This window comes from Neofelis nebulosa, chromosome 2 (genome assembly GCF_028018385.1).
Source record: "Neofelis nebulosa isolate mNeoNeb1 chromosome 2, mNeoNeb1.pri, whole genome shotgun sequence".
In the NCBI taxonomy this organism is placed as follows: Eukaryota; Metazoa; Chordata; class Mammalia; order Carnivora; family Felidae; genus Neofelis; species Neofelis nebulosa.
In genome coordinates, this window is record NC_080783.1 from 202,882,051 (window position 1) to 202,902,609 (window position 20,559).

Sequence of the window (20,559 nt, forward strand, 5' to 3'; positions counted from 1 at the left end):
AACAGATCTGGAATTCTTATTCAGAAGTAATTCTGGCAGTTTGGAATTCCCATCCGGGAGCTGAGGCAATGAGGAGACTGCATGAACCATCATCGTTCCCCTGGGACATCATCCTAGAAGCCCCCAAAGGTCATGTCTCTGGACCCAGACATTTTATTTTTTTTTTTAATTTTTTTAACGTTTTATTTATTTTTGAGACAGGGAGAGACAGAGCATGAACAGGGGAGGGTCAGAGAGAGGGAGACACAGAATCTGAAACAGGCTCCGGGCTCTGAGCTGTCAGCACAGAGCCCGACGCGGGGCTTGAACTCACGGACCGCGAGATCATGACCTGAGCCGAAGTCGGCCGCTTAACCGACTGAGCCACCCAGGCGCCCCTGGACCCAGACATTTTATAAGCATGATAGCAAAGACACTAAGTTGTAGAAAACAGGTAAGATACGAATACAATACAAATAGCGAAACAAATGATTTCTGACCAATAGAGATCATTCCAAAGGTTATAAGTCATGCCCTGCAGGGTATTTGCCAGTTTAGAATCTGACTAGCAATCTTTTTCCAGCATTCTCTGTGCTTCATCTCCGATCCTCAGTAAGTCGCTGGAACCAGCTCTCTCATCCTATAGTTTCCTTACAAATAAGTGAAATACAACTTTGACACATACTCGCTATGCATTGGTAGGATCGTTTTGTTTTTTAGCACTTGGAAGACTTTAATTTGGTAGCTCAGTGAACTTCATTTTACTCTTCTGTAAAATTCAAGGGAAGAATTCAAGGAACTTCAAGGGAGGGGCCGGTACATTTGCTTGCCATGTGCCAGACCCTACCCGAGCTCTTTGGATCCATGAATTCATTTGAGCCTCATAGTGAAACTGCCAGGATGGGCGTCTGTTCTCCCCATTGAACAGGTGAGGTTAGTGAAGGTCAGAGAGGTGAAGTGATGGCCCCAAGGCTGCACAACTGGTGAGTAACAGCCTAGATTTGAACCCCTGCTTCACAGAATAATTCATCAGCCGAGGCTACCTTCTAACCAGCCACACGTGGACACAGCCCAGGGTCTGGGTCCTCTGCCTCCTGGGAGGTGGGTCTCTGCTTCCCTCGGGTGGGTGTCTGTTAGCTGGAGAAAGCCACAGGGGATTGAGGTGAGCAGGCATTCTGGTCCAGCCTCTCACAAACAGGGCACTGTCCCTGCCTGAAACTTCAGGCCGAGTTTTCAGCCCTGGCCACTCCTTTGGGGCTTGTATTCCTGAGACAGGGGTCTTGGGGTAGGAGCTGGGGGATGGCAGGCCAGGACTGGACAGGCCTAGAGAAGGAAATATCAAACCCTGGTCATAGTCATTCCATTCCATCCTCCTGAGTGTTTTTATTTATTTATTAAAAATTTTTTTTTGATGTTTATTTTTGAGAGAAGACAGAGTGTGAGCAGGGGAGGGGCTGAGAAAGAGAGAGGGAGACACAGAATCCAAAGCAGGCTCCAGGCTCTGAGCTGTCAACACAGAGCCCAACACGGGGCTCGAACTCACGAACTGCAAGATTGCAAGATCGTGACCTAAGCCAAAGTTGGAGGCTTAACGGACTGAGCCACCCAGGCGCCCCTCCACTGTCCTGAGTGGTTCACTTGAATTATTCCCTTTCTGAAGGCTCCAAAGCCATGCCCAGCTGCCTCATTCCCTCGACCCACACCCAGAGCTACCCACACCCAGACTCCTCCACCTCAGTCCTGGGTGCCAAGGGGTTAATCTACAGGCCAGCTTGGCAAGTGTTTACAAAGCAGTCAGGCTGCTTGGAACCCTAGGTAATTAACAGGCTGCTTTTCAAAGCCAAGGCAGGAAGATTTATTTCACCTCTCCTCCCTCCCCAGGGATTCAGCTTGGCAGAGTAAACACAGCTTTCTATTGGCTCTTTGAGGAGGTGCCCAGCAGAGGACTAGGAGCTAGGGGCAGGAATTAGGCCCGGAGGTAGGCTTCAAGAAGGAAATGAAGGGGGCTCAGTCCCATTTCTCTGGGAGTCTTGGCCCCACCTCCGAAGCCTGGCCCGCACTGACATTCCTTATGACATGATAATTATTGCTGTAATTGATGGGAGCTCATGCAAGGGCTGGGCCCCTTATATCGCCTCATTGAGTCCCTGCAACCCCCAGAAGAGCTAGGTGCTCGAATCTCTGCTTCCAGAATAGGGAAAGGAGATGCAGAGAGATGAAATCACTTGTCTAGGGTCACCCAGCTAGTAGATTGTAGAGACAGGACCAAACCATGATCTGTCCGACTGCTGGGCTTTATACTGTCCCTGATGGAAGAAAAAACTGTCTATTTGTTGAGTACCTACTATGTGGCAGGCACTGTGTTGGACATTTCAATCTCTAATCTGGAAGTACCATTTCCTAGAGTCTCTTCATTAACATCAGAAGAGTGAGATAGTACAGACCATAACTGGGGGAGGAAACGCAGGCGTGAATCCTGGAAAGAAGGACAGGATGGGCCCCTTGAAGGTTGCCTCTTGTAATCCAAATAGCATCCTCATCAGATGTCCATCAGGTCCCTGACAAACCCTGACAGTAGCCTGGCTCCCACCTCCTGCTCCTACCTAGTCCAGGCCCACCATAATTTCGTGTGTGTGTGTGTGTGTGTGTGTGTGTGTGTGTATCATTGCATTGGGCTCTGGCCTCTCTTTCCTCTTGTCTCACTAAAATACTATTTCCTCGGGGCGCCTGGGTGGCTCAGTCGGTTAAGCGTCCGACTTCAGCTCAGGTCACGATCTCGCGGTCCGTGAGTTCGAGCCCCGCGTCGGGCTCTGGGCTGATGGCTCAGAGCCTGGAGCCTGCTTCCGATTCTGTGTCTCCCTCTCTCTCTGCCCCTCCCCCGTTCATGCTGTCTCTCCCTGTCTCAAAAAATAAATAAATGTTAAAAAAAAAATAAAAAATAAATAAATAAAATACTATTTCCTCACATCAGCCAGAGAACCTTGTTAAAGTGTAAACCCCATCCCTCCTTGGCTATATTAACCATGTCTTCTTATTTTCTGTATTTTGATGCTTTGACATTGGGGCCTTGCTGCCCCTCCCAAGGTCAGCCCATGCCTGGAGATAAAAACAACTCACTCTCAAGCTTACCTTTCAAAAAAATTTTCTAATGTTTATTTTTATTTTTGAGAGAGAGAGAGAGAAAGAACATGAGTTGGGGAGGGGCAGAGGACGAGGGAGACACAGAATCCAAAGCAGGCTCCAAGCTCTGAGCTATCAGCACAGAGCCTGATGCAGGGATTAACTCTCCAAGCGAGAGATCATGACCTGAGCCAAAGTCTGACACTCAACCAGCTGAGCCACCCAGGTGCCCCTCAAGCTTGTCTTTCAAATGCAAGCCAACAGATCCAGAGCCCATACTCCCAGACACCTCCTCAAGGGCTCTCACACTCAGGGTCACTATCCCCCTGCCCTATTCACCCCAGGGCCAGGTACTCGACAACCACGACCGGAGATGGCCCCTATGTCTCAGAGCCTGCGGGCATTATTCATACTAGCCAATCCTAAACCACCTTCCCCTCCCTTATCCATTCCTCCCACAGAAACCACAGTAAAGGCTCCTGCCCAGTTTTCTTCCCTTGCTCCCTCTGCTTCCTGACCCCTTGTAGCAACGTGGTCCCCCTCCTCTTAGGACCTGTGAGTAAAACAAACCGTGTCTTCAGTCCTAGGTGTCTCCTGATCTGTTGGCCTTGCCATACCTAAATAATAAAACCTCTTTTTTATTAAAAAAAAATTTTTTTTAATGTTTATTTATTTTTGAGACAGAGAGAGAGAGACAGAGCATGAGCAAGGGGAAGGGCAGAGAGAGAGGGAGACACAGAATCTGAAACAGGCTCCAGGCTCTGAGCTGCCAGCACAGAGCCGGACGAGGGGCTTGAACTCACGAACCCATGAGACCATGACCTGAGCTGAAGTCGGACGCTTAACCAATTGAGCCACCCAGGCACCCCTAAAGCCTCTGTTTCAAAACAAACTCCCCCAGTGCTCGCGTGACACAGAATAAAATCCAGGCTTCCTTCCATGGCCTCGAAGGCCCTACGTGACCTAATCCCTGCCTCCCGAGCAGGACCCGGTCTCCGGCCCCCTTCTCTGACTCACTGCACTCCAGCTCACTGCCTTCTCTCAACTCCTCAGACCCAGCAAAGCCACTTCTACCTTAGGGTCTTTCCCCTGGCTCTTCCCTCTGCCTAGAACATTCTTCTCCCAGAGCTCAGCAAGGGTTCCAGCATCCAGGGCTCTGTGTACATGTCACCTTCATGGAGAGGCCTTCTTCTGAACACTGGCCATCACAGAATAGTAATAGTAGCACTTCCTGGGTGTTTTCTGTGTTCCAGGCACCACCCCATGTACTTTCCATGTCTTTGCTCTTTGGATCCTCACAATAACCCCATAAAGGTAGGTGTCATTATTGTTTCCGTTTTGCGAACGAGGTGAGTGAGGCTCAGAGAGAGGTCAAGTGGCATGACCCAAGTCTCACAGCTAACAGGAGGGCTGGGCCCCAAACCTGGCAGCCCATTTCTAGAGTCCACATTCTGAACCACTGCACCCTCTTTCCTGGTGCAGATTAAGTTCGTAATTAGCTATTGCTGTTGTTGTGGTGGTGGTTGTTGTGAACAGAGGCTGAATTTCACTCACCTGTTTTCTCTCATCGAATTCAAATTCCTTTGCCACCGTCCTTCCCGCTCCCTAGCATCTGACACCAATTCGCTTGAGTTGCTTGGACCCCCAAAGGCACTCATGTTTCTAACCCCTGCTCTGGGTGTCCCTTACGCATTCGTTCATTCCCTTAACCAACACCCACTGTGCCAGGCACTGTGCTAGGCCCGCGGAGGTGAATGTGACACATCCTTGTCCTCGAGGAGCCCCTGGCCGTGTGGGGAGGCAGACCTGTCACACGGATGTCGGCGTGTGTTAGGGGAGCACCCCAGAGCACAGGGGGACTCAGCCAGGATTCCCCAGAGGAAGTGACATCTCTGCCGGGTTTGGAAGACGGGACGGGAAGCAGCGAGGAATGGTGCGGCGGACACAAATGGCAACAGCGGAAATACACGCAGGTGGCTGAGCACACGCACGTCTGGGGACCAGGCCGTCACTTTGCAGAAGGAAGAGTGAATCTGACTGGCTGAAGGACGTTGACTCAGATCATGAAGGGCTTCTGGTGAGGACCGTGAGCTCAGTTGAGGAGGCCAAAAGCCATCCTAAAAGGATTTTAAGTAAGGACTGACAAGGCATTGCTGGTAAGGGTTCCACCCCTCCCCAACCCCATTTCCCCAAACCTGCCAAGAACTTGGTACCCACCAGGCCAGCTCACGTTCTGCAGGCTGGCGAGCCTTTACCAGACATTTGATGGGCTTGATGATAACAAGGCTGGGGGCCAGGAGGAAAAGATTGAAAGTGGGAATTCAGGACCTTCTTGGCCTCTGGGCATCCCTGAACTGGCTTAGCCTCCGAGAACCATTTTTGATGAGAAATTCTGGGAAGTAGGCCATTGCCAAGGCCAAGTACACTCCTGAAGGCAGAGAAGGAGCCAGGAAGTAGAAAGGGTAATGCCTTCACCAGTTTTCCCCTCCCAGGTGAGGTGGGCCGGAGGCCCAGCCCCTTCCTTTGCAGGAAGCGCCCTCAGCCTGGCCTCCTTCCTCTGGGCTCTATTGTCCCTGTGCCTCTCAGCCCAGTGTTCTGGTGACCGCCTTGGGGGACGTCTCCTTAGCTGCAGAGTTAGGTCTGACAGAGTTTTGGTATCAATGGAATGAGAGACTGTATGCCGAGCCCTTGACACAAACGTGATTTTTAAAAATTTTTTAAAAATGTTTATTTACTTTTGAGAGAGAGAGAGAGAGCATAAGCAGGGGAGGGGCAGAGAGAGGGAGGCACAGAATTCCAAGCGGGCTCCAGGCTCTGAGCTGCCAGCACAGAGCCCGATGCGGGGCTCGAACTCCCAGACTGCAAGATCACGACCTGAGCTGAAGTTGGAAGCTTCACCGGCTGAGTCACCCAGTGCCCCAACACTAGTGAGATTCTTATCAGTGCTGGCCTGTCACTGCTGGAGTTCATCAGGTGGAGGGCCCAGGGATGGACCACAGTGGGTTCAACGTGTGCTTCAGCAGAGGACACAGCACTTGCAAAGGCCTGGAGGGTGACAGGGCTTGGCAGGATTGGAGAATGTTATGTCCCCAAGCAGTTGGCTGTGCCTGGAGCAACAGGTGGCTAGGAATAAGGTGGCTGAGAATGAGGTGGCCATTGGGGCGCCTGGGTGGCTCAGTCGGTTAGGCGTCCGACTTCGGTTCAGGTCACGATCTCGCGGTCCGTGAGTTCGAGCCCCGTATCGGGCTCTGTGCTGACAGCTCAGAGCCTGGAGTCTGTTTCAGATTCTGTGTCTCCCTCTCTCTCTGACCCTCCCCTGTTCATGCTCTGTCTCTCTCTGTCTCAAAAATAAATAAACGTTAAAAAAAAAATTAAAAAAAAAAAAGAATGAGGTGGCCATTAGTGTGGTGGCCGAGACTGAGGTGGCCGAGAGTGAGGTGGCCGGGAGTGAGGTGACCAGGAGTGAGGTGGCCGGGAGTGAGGTGGCCAAGAGTGAGGTGACCGGGAGTGAGGTGGCCGGGAGTGAGGTGCCTGGGAGCGAGGTGGCCGTGAGTGAGGTGGCCGTGAGTGAGGTGGCCGTGAGTGAGGTGGCCGGGAGTGAGGTGGCCGGGAGTGATGTGGCCGGGAGTGAGGTGGCCGAGAGTGAGGTCGCCGGGAGTGAGGTGGCCGGGAGTGAGGTGGCCGTGAGTGAGGTGGCCGTGAGTGAGGTGGCCGTGAGTGAGGAGGCCGGGAGTGAGGAGGCCGGGAGTCAGGTGGCCGGGAGTGAGGTGGCCGAGAGTGAGGTCGCCGGGAGTGAGGTGGCCGGGAGTGAGGAGGCCGGGAGTGAGGAGGCCGGGAGTGAGGTGGCCGTGAGTGAGGAGGCCGGGAGTGAGGAGGCCGGGAGTGAGGTGGCCGGGAGTGAGGAGGCCGGGAGTGAGGTGGCCGGGAGTGAGGTGGTCGAGAGTGAGGTGGCCGGGAGTGAGGTGGTCGAGAGTGAGGAGGCCGGGAGTGAGGAGGCTGGGAGTGAGGAGGCGGGAGTGAGGAGGCCGGGAGTGAGGTGGCCGTGAGTGAGGAGGCCGTGAGTGAGGAGGCCGGGAGTGAGGTGGTCGAGAGTGAGGAGGCCGGGAGTGAGGAGGCCGGGAGTGAGGAGGCCGGGAGTGAGGTGGCTGGGAGTGAGGAGGCCGGGAGTGAGGAGGCCGGGAGTGAGGTGGCCGTGAGTGAGGTGGCCGTGAGTGAGGTGGCCGTGAGTGAGGTGGCCGTGAGTGATGTGGCCGTGAGTGAGGAGGCCGGGAGTGAGGAGGCCGGGAGTGAGATGGCCGGGAGTGAGGAGGCGGGAGTGAGGAGGCCGGGAGTGAGGTGGCTGGGAGTGAGGAGGCCGGGAGTGAGGTGGCCGTGAGTGAGGTGGCCGTGAGTGAGGTGGCCGGGAGTGATGTGGCCGTGAGTGAGGAGGCCGGGAGTGAGGAGGCCGGGAGTGAGGAGGCCGGGAGTGAGGAGGCCGGGAGTGAGGTGGCCGAGAATGAGGTGGCCGAGAATGAGGTCACCAGGAGTGAGGAGGCCGGGAGTGAGGAGGCCGGGAGTGAGGAGGCCGGGAGTGAGGAGGCGGGAGTGAGGAGGCCGGGAGTGAGGAGGCCGGGAGTGAGGTGGCCGTGAGTGAGGTGGCCGTGAGTGAGGTGGCCGAGAGTGAGGTCGCCGGGAGTGAGGTGGCCGGGAGTGAGGTGGCCGAGAATGAGGTCACCAGGAGTGAGGAGGCGGGAGTGAGGAGGCCGGGAGTGAGGAGGCCGGGAGTGATGTGGCCGGGAGTGAGGTGGCCGGGAGTGAGGTGGCTGAGTGTGAGGAGGCCGGGAGTGAGGAGGCCGGGAGTGAGGTGGCCGGGAGTGAGGTGGCCTGGAGTGAGGAGGCCGGGAGTGAGGAGGCCGGGAGTGAGGTGGCCGGGAGTGAGGTGGCCTGGAGTGAGGAGGCCGGGAGTGAGGAGGCCGGGAGTGAGGTGGCCGGGAGTGAGGAAGCCGGGAGTGAGGTGGCCGGGAGTGAGGTGGCCGGGAGTGAGGTGGCTGAGTGTGAGGAGGCCGGGAGTGAGGAGGCCGGGAGTGAGGTGGCCGGGAGTGAGGTGGCTGAGTGTGAGGAGGCCGGGAGTGAGGAGGCCGGGAGTGAGGTGGCCGGGAGTGAGGAGGCCGGGAGTGAGGTGGCCGGGAGTGAGGAGGCCGGGAGTGAGGAGGCCGGGAGTGAGGAGGCCGGGAGTGAGGTGGCCGGGAGTGAGGAGGCCGGGAGTGAGGTGGCCGGGAGTGATGAGGCCGTGAGTGAGGAGGCCGGGAGTGAGGTGGCTGAGTGTGAGGAGGCCGGGAGTGAGGAGGCCGGGAGTGAGGAGGCCGGGAGTGAGGTGGCCGGGAGTGAGGAGGCCGGGAGTGAGGTGGCCGGGAGTGAGGAGGCCGGGAGTGAGGTGGCCGGGAGTGAGGTGGCCGGGAGTGAGGTGGCTGAGTGTGAGGAGGCCGGGAGTGAGGAGGCCGGGAATGAGGTGGCCGGGAGTGAGGAGGCCGGGAGTGAGAAGGCCGGGAGTGAGGAGGCCGGGAGTGAGGTGGCCGGGAGTGAGGTAGCCGGGAGTGAGGTGGCCGGGAGTGAGGTAGCCGGGAGTGAGGTGGCCGGGAGTGAGGTGGCTGAGTGTGAGGAGGCCGGGAGTGAGGAGGCCGGGAGTGAGGAGGCCGGGAGTGAGGTGGCCGGGAGTGAGGAGGCCGGGAGTGAGGAGGCCGGGAGTGAGGAGGCCGGGAGTGAGGTGGCCGGGAGTGAGGAGGCCGGGAGTGAGGTGGCCGGGAGTGATGAGGCCGTGAGTGAGGAGGCCGGGAGTGAGGTGGCTGAGTGTGAGGAGGCCGGGAGTGAGGAGGCCGGGAGTGAGGAGGCCGGGAGTGAGGAGGCCGGGAGTGAGGTGGCCGGGAGTGAGGAGGCCGGGAGTGAGGAGGCCGGGAGTGAGGTGGCCGTGAGTGAGGAGGCCGGGAGTGAGGTGGCCGGGAGTGAGGTGGCCGGGAGTGAGGTGGCCGAGAGTGAGGTGGCCGTGAGTGAGGTGGCCGGGAGTGAGGTGGCCTGGAGTGAGGTGGTCGAGATTCAGGTGGCCGAGATTGAGGTGGCTGAGTGTGAGGAGGCCGGGAGTGAGGTGGCCGTGAGTGAGGAGGCCGGGAGTGAGGTGGCCGGGAGTGATGTGGCCGGGAGTGATGTGGCCGTGAGTGAGGAGGCCGGGAGTGATGTGGCCGTGAGTGAGGAGGCCGGGAGTGAGGTGGTCGAGAGTGAGGTGGCCGGGAGTGAGGTGGTCGAGAGTGAGGAGGCCGGGAGTGAGGAGGCCGGGAGTGAGGAGGCGGGAGTGAGGAGGCCGGGAGTGAGGTGGCCGTGAGTGAGGAGGCCGGGAGTGAGGTGGCCGGGAGTGAGGAGGCCGGGAGTGAGGTGGCCGGGAGTGAGGTGGCCGGGAGTGAGGAGGCCGGGAGTGAGGTGGCCGTGAGTGAGGAGGCCAGGAGTGAGGAGGCCGGGAGTGAGGAGGCCGGGAGTGAGGTGGCCGGGAGTGAGGAGGCCGGGAGTGAGGTGGCCGGGAGTGAGGTGGCCGGGAGTGAGGAGGCCGGGAGTGAGGTGGCCGGGAGTGAGGTGGCCGGGAGTGAGGAGGCCGGGAGTGAGGTGGCCGTGAGTGAGGAGGCCGGGAGTGAGGAGGCCGGGAGTGAGGAGGCCGGGAGTGAGGTGGCCGGGAGTGAGGAGGCCGGGAGTGAGGAGGCCGGGAGTGAGGTGGCCGGGAGTGAGGAGGCCGGGAGTGAGGAGGCCGGGAGTGAGGTGGCCGGGAGTGAGGAGGCCGGGAGTGAGGTGGCCGGGAGTGAGGTGGCCGGGAGTGATGTGGCCGTGAGTGAGGAGGCCGGGAGTGAGGAGGCCGGGAGTGAGGTGGCCGGGAGTGAGGTGGCTGAGTGTGAGGAGGCCGGGAGTGAGGAGGCCGGGAGTGAGGTGGCCGTGAGTGAGGAGGCCGGGAGTGAGGAGGCCGGGAGTGAGGAGGCCGGGAGTGAGGTGGCTGAGTGTGAGGAGGCCGGGAGTGAGGAGGCCGGGAGTGAGGTGGCCTGGAGTGAGGTGGCCGGGAGTGAGGTGGCCGGGAGTGAGGTGGCCTGGAGTGAGGTGGCCGGGAGTGAGGTGGCCGGGAGTGAGGTGGCCTGGAGTGAGGTGGTCGAGATTCAGGTGGCCGAGATTGAGGTGGCTGAGTGTGAGGAGGCCGGGAGTGAGGAGGCCGGGAGTGAGGTGGCCTGGAGTGAGGTGGCCGGGAGTGAGGTGGCCGGGAGTGAGGTGGCCTGGAGTGAGGTGGTCGAGATTCAGGTGGCCGAGATTGAGGTGGCTGAGTGTGAGGAGGCCGGGAGTGAGGAGGCCGGGAGTGAGGTGGCCGGGAGTGAGGTGGCCGGGAGTGAGGTGGCCGGGAGTGAGGTGGTCGAGATTCAGGTGGCCGAGATTGAGGTGGCTGGGAGTGAGGAGGCCGGGAGTGAGGTGGCCGGGAGTGATGTGGCTGGGAGTGAGGAGGCCGGGAGTGAGGAGGCCGGGAGTGAGGTGGCCGGGAGTGATGTGGCTGGGAGTGAGGAGGCCGGGAGTGAGGAGGCCGGGAGTGAGGTGGCCGGGAGTGAGGAGGCCGGGAGTGAGGTGGCCGGGAGTGAGGAGGCCGGGAGTGAGGTGGCCGGGAGTGAGGAGGCCGGGAGTGAGGTGGCCGGGAGTGATGTGGCTGGGAGTGAGGAGGCCGGGAGTGAGGAGGCCGGGAGTGAGGTGGCCGGGAGTGAGGAGGCCGGGAGTGAGGTGGCCGGGAGTGAGGAGGCCGGGAGTGAGGTGGCCGGGAGTGAGGAGGCCGGGAGTGAGGTGGCCGGGAGTGAGGAGGCCGGGAGTGAGGTGGCCGGGAGTGAGGAGGCCGGGAGTGAGGTGGCCGGGAGTGAGGAGGCCGGGAGTGAGGAGGCCGGGAGTGAGGTGGCCGGGAGTGAGGTGGCCTGGAGAGAGGTGGTCGAGATTCAGGTGGCCGAGATTGAGGTGGCTGAGTGTGAGGAGGCCGGGAGTGAGGAGGCCGGGAGTGATGTGGCCGAGAGTGAGGAGGCCGGGAGTGAGGAGGCCGGGAGTGAGGAGGCCGGGAGTGACGTGGCCGGGAGTGAGGAGGCCGGGAGTGAGGAGGCCGGGAGTGAGGTGGCCGGGAGTGAGGTGGCCTGGAGTGAGGTGGCCGGGAGTGAGGTGGCCGTGAGTGAGGAGGCCGGGAGTGAGGAGGCCGGGAGTGAGGTGGCCGTGAGTGAGGTGGCCGGGAGTGAGGTGGCCGGGAGTGAGGTGGCCGGGAGTGATGAGGCCGTGAGTGAGGAGGCCGGGAGTGAGGAGGCCGGGAGTGAGGAGGCCGGGAGTGAGGTGGCTGAGTGTGAGGAGGCCGGGAGTGAGGAGGCCGGGAGTGAGGAGGCCGGGAGTGAGGTGGCCGGGAGTGAGGTGGCCTGGAGTGAGGTGGCCGGGAGTGAGGTGGCCGTGAGTGAGGAGGCCGGGAGTGAGGAGGCCGGGAGTGAGGTGGCCGTGAGTGAGGTGGCCGGGAGTGAGGTGGCCGGGAGTGAGGTGGCCGGGAGTGATGAGGCCGTGAGTGAGGAGGCCGGGAGTGAGGAGGCCGGGAGTGAGGAGGCCGGGAGTGAGGTGGCTGAGTGTGAGGAGGCCGGGAGTGAGGAGGCCGGGAGTGAGGTGGCCGGGAGTGAGGAGGCCAGGAGTGAGGAGGCCGGGAGTGAGGTGGCCGGGAGTGAGGTGGCCTGGAGTGAGGTGGCCGGGAGTGAGGTGGCCGTGAGTGAGGAGGCCGGGAGTGAGGAGGCCGGGAGTGAGGTGGCCGTGAGTGAGGTGGCCGGGAGTGAGGTGGCCGGGAGTGAGGTGGCCGGGAGTGATGAGGCCGGGAGTGAGGAGGCCGGGAGTGAGGAGGCCGGGAGTGAGGTGGCTGAGTGTGAGGAGGCCGGGAGTGAGGAGGCCGGGAGTGAGGTGGCTGAGTGTGAGGAGGCCGGGAGTGAGGTGGCTGAGTGTGAGGTGGCCGGGAGTGAGGAGGCCGGGAGTGAGGAGGCCGGGAGTGAGGAGGCCGGGAGTGAGGTGGCTGAGTGTGAGGAGGCCGGGAGTGAGGTGACCAGGAGTGTGGTGGCCGTGAGTGAGGTGGCCGGGAGTGAGGTGGCCTGGAGTGAGGTGGTCGAGATTCAGGTGGCCGGGAGTGAGGAGGCCGGGAGTGAGGTGGCTGAGTGTGAGGAGGCCGGGAGTGAGGAGGCCGGGAGTGAGGTGGCTGAGTGTGAGGAGGCCAGGAGTGAGGAGGCCGGGAGTGAGGTGGCCGGGAGTGAGGTGGCCTGGAGTGAGGTGGCCGGGAGTGAGGTGGCCGTGAGTGAGGAGGCCGGGAGTGAGGAGGCCGGGAGTGAGGTGGCCGTGAGTGAGGTGGCCGGGAGTGAGGTGGCCGGGAGTGAGGTGGCCGGGAGTGAGGAGGCCGGGAGTGAGGTGGCCGGGAGTGAGGTGGCTGTGAGTGAGGAGGCCGGGAGTGAGGTGGCCGGGAGTGATGTGGCCGGGAGTGAGGTGGCCGGGAGTGATGTGGCCGTGAGTGAGGAGGCCGGGAGTGAGGTGGCCGTGAGTGAGGAGGCCGGGAGTGAGGAGGCCGGGAGTGAGGTGGCTGAGTGTGAGGAGGCCGGGAGTGAGGAGGCCGGGAGTGAGGAGGCCGGGAGTGAGGAGGCCTGGAGTGAGGTGGCCGGGAGTGAGGTGGCCGGGAGTGAGGTGGCCTGGAGTGAGGTGGTCGAGATTCAGGTGGCCGAGATTGAGGTGGCTGAGTGTGAGGAGGCCGGGAGTGAGGAGGCCGGGAGTGATGTGGCCGAGAGTGAGGAGGCCGGGAGTGAGGAGGCCGGGAGTGAGGAGGCCGGGAGTGACGTGGCCGGGAGTGAGGAGGCCGGGAGTGAGGAGGCCGGGAGTGAGGTGGCCGGGAGTGAGGTGGCCTGGAGTGAGGTGGTCGAGATTCAGGTGGCCGAAATTGAGGTGGCTGAGTGTGAGGAGGCCGGGAGTGAGGAGGCCGGGAGTGATGTGGCCGAGAGTGAGGAGGCCGGGAGTGAGGAGGCCGGGAGTGAGGAGGCCGGGAGTGAAGTGGCCGGGAGTGAGGAGGCCGGGAGTGAGGAGGCCGGGAGTGAGGTGGCCGGGAGTGAGGTGGCCTGGAGTGAGGTGGTCAAGATTCAGGTGGCCGAGATTGAGGTGGCTGAGTGTGAGGAGGCCGGGAGTGAGGAGGCCGGGAGTGATGTGGCCGAGAATGAGGAGGCCGGGAGTGAGGAGGCCGGGAGTGAGGAGGCCGGGAGTGACGTGGCCGGAGTGAGGAGGCCGGGAGTGAGGAGGCCGGGAGTGAGGTGGCCGGGAGTGAGGTGGCCTGGAGTGAGGTAGTCGAGATTCAGGTGGCCGAGATTGAGGTGGCTGGGAGTGAGGAGGCCGGGAGTGAGGTGGCCGGGAGTGACGTGGCCGGGAGTGAGGTGGCCGGGAGTGAGGAGGCCGGGAGTGAGGTGGCCTGGAGTGAGGTGGTCGAGATTCAGGTGGCCGAGATTGAGGTGGCTGAGTGTGAGGAGGCCGGGAGTGAGGAGGCCGGGAGTGAGGTGGCCTGGAGTGAGGTGGTCGAGATTCAGGTGGCCGGGAGTGAGGTGGCCGGGAGTGAGGTGGCCGAGAATGAGGTGGCCGAGAATGAGGTCACCAGGAGTGAGGAGGCCGGGAGTGAGGAGGCCGGGAGTGAGGTGGCTGTGAGTGAGGAGGCCGGGAGTGAGGTGGCCGGGAGTGATGTGGCCGGGAGTGAGGTGGCCGGGAGTGATGTGGCCGTGAGTGAGGAGGCCGGGAGTGAGGAGGCCGTGAGTGAGGAGGCCGGGAGTGAGGAGGCCGGGAGTGAGGTGGCTGAGTGTGAGGAGGCCGGGAGTGAGGAGGCCGGGAGTGAGGAGGCCGGGAGTGAGGAGGCCTGGAGTGAGGTGGCCGGGAGTGAGGTGGCCGGGAGTGAGGTGGCCTGGAGTGAGGTGGTCGAGATTCAGGTGGCCGAGATTGAGGTGGCTGAGTGTGAGGAGGCCGGGAGTGAGGAGGCCGGGAGTGATGTGGCCGAGAGTGAGGAGGCCGGGAGTGAGGAGGCCGGGAGTGAGGAGGCCGGGAGTGACGTGGCCGGGAGTGAGGAGGCCGGGAGTGAGGAGGCCGGGAGTGAGGTGGCCGGGAGTGAGGTGGCCTGGAGTGAGGTGGTCGAGATTCAGGTGGCCTAAATTGAGGTGGCTGAGTGTGAGGAGGCCGGGAGTGAGGAGGCCGGGAGTGATGTGGCCGAGAGTGAGGAGGCCGGGAGTGAGGAGGCCGGGAGTGAGGAGGCCGGGAGTGACGTGGCCGGGAGTGAGGAGGCCGGGAGTGAGGAGGCCGGGAGTGAGGTGGCCGGGAGTGAGGTGGCCTGGAGTGAGGTGGTCAAGATTCAGGTGGCCGAGATTGAGGTGGCTGAGTGTGAGGAGGCCGGGAGTGAGGAGGCCGGGAGTGATGTGGCCGAGAGTGAGGAGGCCGGGAGTGAGGAGGCCGGGAGTGAGGAGGCCGGGAGTGACGTGGCCGGGAGTGAGGAGGCCGGGAGTGAGGAGGCCGGGAGTGAGGTGGCCGGGAGTGAGGTGGCCTGGAGTGAGGTAGTCGAGATTCAGGTGGCCGAGATTGAGGTGGCTGGGAGTGAGGAGGCCGGGAGTGAGGTGGCCGGGAGTGACGTGGCCGGGAGTGAGGTGGCCGGGAGTGAGGAGGCCGGGAGTGAGGTGGCCGGGAGTGAGGAGGCCGGGAGTGAGGTGGCCGGGAGTGAGGAGCCCGGGAGTGAGGTGGCCGGGAGTGAGGTGGCCGGGAGTGAGGTGGCCGGGAGTGAGGTGGCCTGGAGTGAGGTGATCGAGATTCAGGTGGCCGAGATTGAGGTGGCTGGGAGTGAGGAGGCCGGGAGTGAGGTGGCCGGGAGTGATGTGGCTGGGAGTGAGGAGGCCGGGAGTGAGGAGGCCGGGAGTGAGGTGGCCGGGAGTGAGGAGGCCGGGAGTGAGGTGGCCGGGAGTGAGGAGGCCGGGAGTGAGGTGGCCGGGAGTGAGGAGGCCGGGAGTGAGGTGGCCGGGAGTGAGGAGGCCGGGAGTGAGGTGGCCGGGAGTGAGGAGGCCGGGAGTGAGGAGGCCGGGAGTGAGGTGGCCGGGAGTGAGGTGGCCTGGAGTGAGGTGGTCGAGATTCAGGTGGCCGAGATTGAGGTGGCTGAGTGTGAGGAGGCCGGGAGTGAGGAGGCCGGGAGTGATGTGGCCGAGAGTGAGGAGGCCGGGAGTGAGGAGGCCGGGAGTGAGGAGGCCGGGAGTGACGTGGCCGGGAGTGAGGAGGCCGGGAGTGAGGAGGCCGTGAGTGAGGTGGCCGGGAGTGAGGTGGCCTGGAGTGAGGTGGTCGAGATTCAGGTGGCCGAGATTGAGGTGGCTGAGTGTGAGGAGGCCGGGAGTGAGGAGGCCGGGAGTGAGGTGGCCTGGAGTGAGGTGGTCGAGATTCAGGTGGCCGGGAGTGAGGTGGCCGGGAGTGAGGAGGCCGGGAGTGAGGTGGCCGGGAGTGAGGAGGCCGGGAGTGAGGTGGCCGGGAGTGAGGAGGCCGGGAGTGAGGTGGCTGTGAGTGAGGAGGCCGGGAGTGAGGTGGCCGGGAGTGAGGTGGCCGAGAATGAGGTGGCCGAGAATGAGGTCACCAGGAGTGAGGAGGCCGGGAGTGAGGAGGCCGGGAGTGAGGTGGCTGTGAGTGAGGAGGCCGGGAGTGAGGTGGCCGGGAGTGATGTGGCCGGGAGTGAGGTGGCCGGGAGTGATGTGGCCGTGAGTGAGGAGGCCGGGAGTGAGGTGGCCGTGAGTGAGGAGGCCGGGAGTGAGGAGGCCGGGAGTGAGGTGGCTGAGTGTGAGGAGGCCGGGAGTGAGGAGGCCGGGAGTGAGGAGGCCGGGAGTGAGGAGGCCTGGAGTGAGGTGGCCGGGAGTGAGGTGGCCGGGAGTGAGGTGGCCTGGAGTGAGGTGGTCGAGATTCAGGTGGCCGAGATTGAGGTGGCTGAGTGTGAGGAGGCCGGGAGTGAGGAGGCCGGGAGTGATGTGGCCGAGAGTGAGGAGGCCGGGAGTGAGGAGGCCGGGAGTGAGGAGGCCGGGAGTGACGTGGCCGGGAGTGAGGAGGCCGGGAGTGAGGAGGCCGGGAGTGAGGTGGCCGGGAGTGAGGTGGCCTGGAGTGAGGTGGTCGAGATTCAGGTGGCCGAGATTGAGGTGGCTGGGAGTGAGGAGGCCGGGAGTGAGGTGGCCGGGAGTGACGTGGCCGGGAGTGAGGTGGCAGGGAGTGAGGAGGCCGGGAGTGAGGTGGCCGGGAGTGAGGAGGCCGGGAGTGAGGTGGCCGGGAGTGAGGAGGCCGGGAGTGAGGTGGCCGGGAGTGAGGAGGCCGGGAGTGAGGTGGCCGGGAGTGAGGTGGCCGGGAGTGAGGTGGCCGGGAGTGAGGTGGCCTGGAGTGAGGTGGTCGAGATTCAGGTGGCCGAGATTGAGGTGGCTGGGAGTGAGGAGGCCGGGAGTGAGGTGGCCGGGAGTGATGTGGCTGGGAGTGAGGAGGCCGGGAGTGAGGAGGCCGGGAGTGAGGTGGCCGGGAGTGAGGTGGCCTGGAGTGAGGTGGTCGAGATTCAGGTGGCCGAGATTGAGGTGGCTGGGAGTGAGGAGGCCGGGAGTGAGGTGGCCGGGAGTGATGTGGCTGGGAGTGAGGAGGCCGGGAGTGAGGAGGCCGGGAGTGAGGTGGCCGGGAGTGATGTGGCTGGGAGTGAGGAGGCCGGGAGTGAGGAGGCCGGGAGTGAGGTGGCCGGGAGTGAGGAGGCCGGGAGTGAGGTGGCCGGGAGTGAGGAGGCCGGGAGTGAGGTGGCCGGGAGTGAGGAGGCCGGGAGTGAGGTGGCCGGGAGTGATGTGGCTGGGAGTGAGGAGGCCGGGAGTGAGGAGGCCGGGAGTGAGGTGGCCGGGAGTGAGGAGGCCGGGAGTGAGGTGGCCGGGAGTGAGGAGGCCGGGAGTGAGGTGGCCGGGAGTGAGGAGGCCGGGAGTGAGGTGGCCGGGAGTGAGGAGGCCGGGAGTGAGGTGGCCGGGAGTGAGGAGGCCGGGAGTGAGGTGGCCGGGAGTGAGGAGGCCGGGAGTGAGGAGGCCGGGAGTGAGGTGGCCGGGAGTGAGGTGGCCTGGAGTGAGGTGGTCGAGATTCAGGTGGCCGAGATTGAGGTGGCTGAGTGTGAGGAGGCCGGGAGTGAGGAGGCCGGGAGTGATGTGGGGGAGAGTGAGGAGGCCGGGAGTGAGGAGGCCGGGAGTGAGGAGGCCGGGAGTGACGTGGCCGGGAGTGAGGAGGCCGGGAGTGAGGAGGCCGGGAGTGAGGTGGCCGGGAGTGAGGTGGCCTGGAGTGAGGTGGCCGGGAGTGAGGTGGCCGTGAGTGAGGAGGCCGGGAGTGAGGAGGCCGGGAGTGAGGTGGCCGTGAGTGAGGTGGCCGGGAGTGAGGTGGCCGGGAGTGAGGTGGCCGGGAGTGATGAGGCCGTGAGTGAGGAGGCCGGGAGTGAGGAGGCCGGGAGTGAGGAGGCCGGGAGTGAGGTGGCTGAGTGTGAGGAGGCCGGGAGTGAGGAGGCCGGGAGTGAGGTGGCCGGGAGTGAGGAGGCCGGGAGTGAGGAGGCCGGGAGTGAGGTGGCCGGGAGTGAGGTGGCCTGGAGTGAGGTGGCCGGGAGTGAGGTGGCCGTGAGTGAGGAGGCCGGGAGTGAGGAGGCCGGGAGTGAGGAGGCCGGGAGTGAGGTGGCCGTGAGTGAGGTGGCCGTGAGTGAGGTGGCCGGGAGTGAGGTGGCCGGGAGTGATGAGGCCGGGAGTGAGGAGGCCGGGAGTGAGGAGGCCGGGAGTGAGGTGGCTGAGTGTGAGGAGGCCGGGAGTGAGGAGGCCGGGAGTGAGGTGGCTGAGTGTGAGGAGGCCGGGAGTGAGGTGGCTGAGTGTGAGGTGGCCGGGAGTGAGGAGGCCGGGAGTGAGGAGGCCGGGAGTGAGGAGGCCGGGAGTGAGGTGGCTGAGTGTGAGGAGGCCGGGAGTGAGGTGACCAGGAGTGTGGTGGCCGTGAGTGAGGTGGCCGGGAGTGAGGTGGCCTGGAGTGAGGTGGTCGAGATTCAGGTGGCCGAGATTGAGGTGGCTGAGTGTGAGGAGGCCGGGAGTGAGGAGGCCGGGAGTGAGGTGGCCTGGAGTGAGGTGGTCGAGATTCAGGTGGCCGGGAGTGAGGTGGCCGTGAGTGAGGAGGCCGGGAGTGAGGTGGCCGGGAGTGAGGAGGCCGGGAGTGAGGTGGCCGGGAGTGAGGAGGCCGGGAGTGAGGTGGCCGGGAGTGAGGTGGCCGAGAATGAGGTGGCCGAGAATGAGGTCACCAGGAGTGAGGAGGCCGGGAGTGAGGAGGCCGGGAGTGAGGTGGCCGCGAGTGATGTGGCCGGGAGTGAGGTGGCCGGGAGTGATGTGGCCGTGAGTGAGGAGGCCGGGAGTGAGGTGGCCGTGAGTGAGGAGGCCGGGAGTGAGGAGGCCGGGAGTGAGGTGGCTGAGTGTGAGGAGGCCGGGAGTGAGGAGGCCGGGAGTGAGGAGGCCGGGAGTGAGGAGGCCTGGAGTGAGGTGGCCGGGAGTGAGGTGGCCGGGAGTGAGGTGGCCTGGAGTGAGGTGGTCGAGATTCAGGTGGCCGAGATTGAGGTGGCTGAGTGTGAGGAGGCCGGGAGTGAGGAGGCCGGGAGTGATGTGGCCGAGAGTGAGGAGGCCGGGAGTGAGGAGGCCGGGAGTGAGGAGGCCGGGAGTGACGTGGCCGGGAGTGAGGAGGCCGGGAGTGAGGAGGCCGGGAGTGAGGTGGCCGGGAGTGAGGTGGCCTGGAGTGAGGTGGTCGAGATTCAGGTGGCCGAGATTGAGGTGGCTGGGAGTGAGGAGGCCGGGAGTGAGGTGGCCGGGAGTGACGTGGCCGGGAGTGAGGTGGCCGGGAGTGAGGAGGCCGGGAGTGAGGTGGCCGGGAGTGAGGAGGCCGGGAGTGAGGTGGCCGGGAGTGAGGAGGCCGGGAGTGAGGTGGCCGGGAGTGAGGAGGCCGGGAGTGAGGTGGCCGGGAGTGAGGTGGCCGGGAGTGAGGTGGCCTGGAGTGAGGTGGTCGAGATTCAGGTGGCCGAGATTGAGGTGGCTGGGAGTGAGGAGGCCGGGAGTGAGGTGGCCGGGAGTGATGTGGCCGGGAGTGAGGAGGCCGGGAGTGAGGAGGCCGGGAGTGAGGTGGCCGGGAGTGATGTGGCCGGGAGTGAGGAGGCCGGGAGTGAGGAGGCCGGGAGTGAGGTGGCCGGGAGTGAGGAGGCCGTGAGTGAGGAGGCCGGGAGTGAGGAGGCCGGGAGTGAGGAGGCCGGGAGTGAGGTGGCCGGGAGTGAGGAGGCCGGGAGTGAGGAGGCCGGGAGTGAGGTGGCCGGGAGTGAGGAGGCTGGGAGTGAGGAGGCCGGGAGTGAGGTGGCCGGGAGTGAGGTGGCCTGGAGTGAGGTGGCCGGGAGTGAGGTGGCCGTGAGTGAGGAGGCCGGGAGTGAGGAGGCCGGGAGTGAGGAGACCGGGAGTGAGGTGGCCGTGAGTGAGGTGGCCGGGAGTGAGGTGGCCGGGAGTGAGGTGGCCGGGAGTGATGAGGCCGGGAGTGAGGAGGCCGGGAGTGAGGAGGCCGGGAGTGAGGTGGCTGAGTGTGAGGAGGCCGGGAGTGAGGAGGCCGGGAGTGAGGTGGCTGAGTGTGAGGAGGCCGGGAGTGAGGTGGCTGAGTGTGAGGTGGCCGGGAGTGAGGAGGCCGGGAGTGAGGAGGCCGGGAGTGAGGAGGCCGGGAGTGAGGTGGCTGAGTGTGAGGAGGCCGGGAGTGAGGAGGCCGGGAGTGAGGTGGCCGGGAGTGAGGAGGCCGGGAGTGAGGAGGCCGGGAGTGAGGTGGCCGTGAGTGAGGAGGCCGGGAGTGAGGTGGCCGTGAGTGAGGAGCCCGGGATTGACGTGGCTGAGAATGAGGTGGCCGGGAGTGAGGTGACCAGGAGTGTGGTGGCCGTGAGTGAGGTGGCCGGGAGTGAGGTGGCCTGGAGTGAGGTGGTCGAGATTCAGGTGGCCGAGATTGAGGTGGCTGAGTGTGAGGAGGCCGGGAGTGAGGAGGCCGGGAGTGAGGAGGCCGGGAGTGAGGTGGCCGTGAGTGAGGTGGCCGGGAGTGAGGTGGCCGGGAGTGAGGTGGCCGGGAGTGATGAGGCCGTGAGTGAGGAGGCCGGGAGTGAGGAGGCCGGGAGTGAGGAGGCCGGGAGTGAGGTGGCTGAGTGTGAGGAGGCCGGGAGTGAGGAGGCCGGGAGTGAGGTGGCCGGGAGTGAGGAGGCCAGGAGTGAGGAGGCCGGGAGTGAGGTGGCCGGGAGTGAGGTGGCCTGGAGTGAGGTGGCCGGGAGTGAGGTGGCCGTGAGTGAGGAGGCCGGGAGTGAGGAGGCCGGGAGTGAGGAGGCCGGGAGTGAGGTGGCCGTGAGTGAGGTGG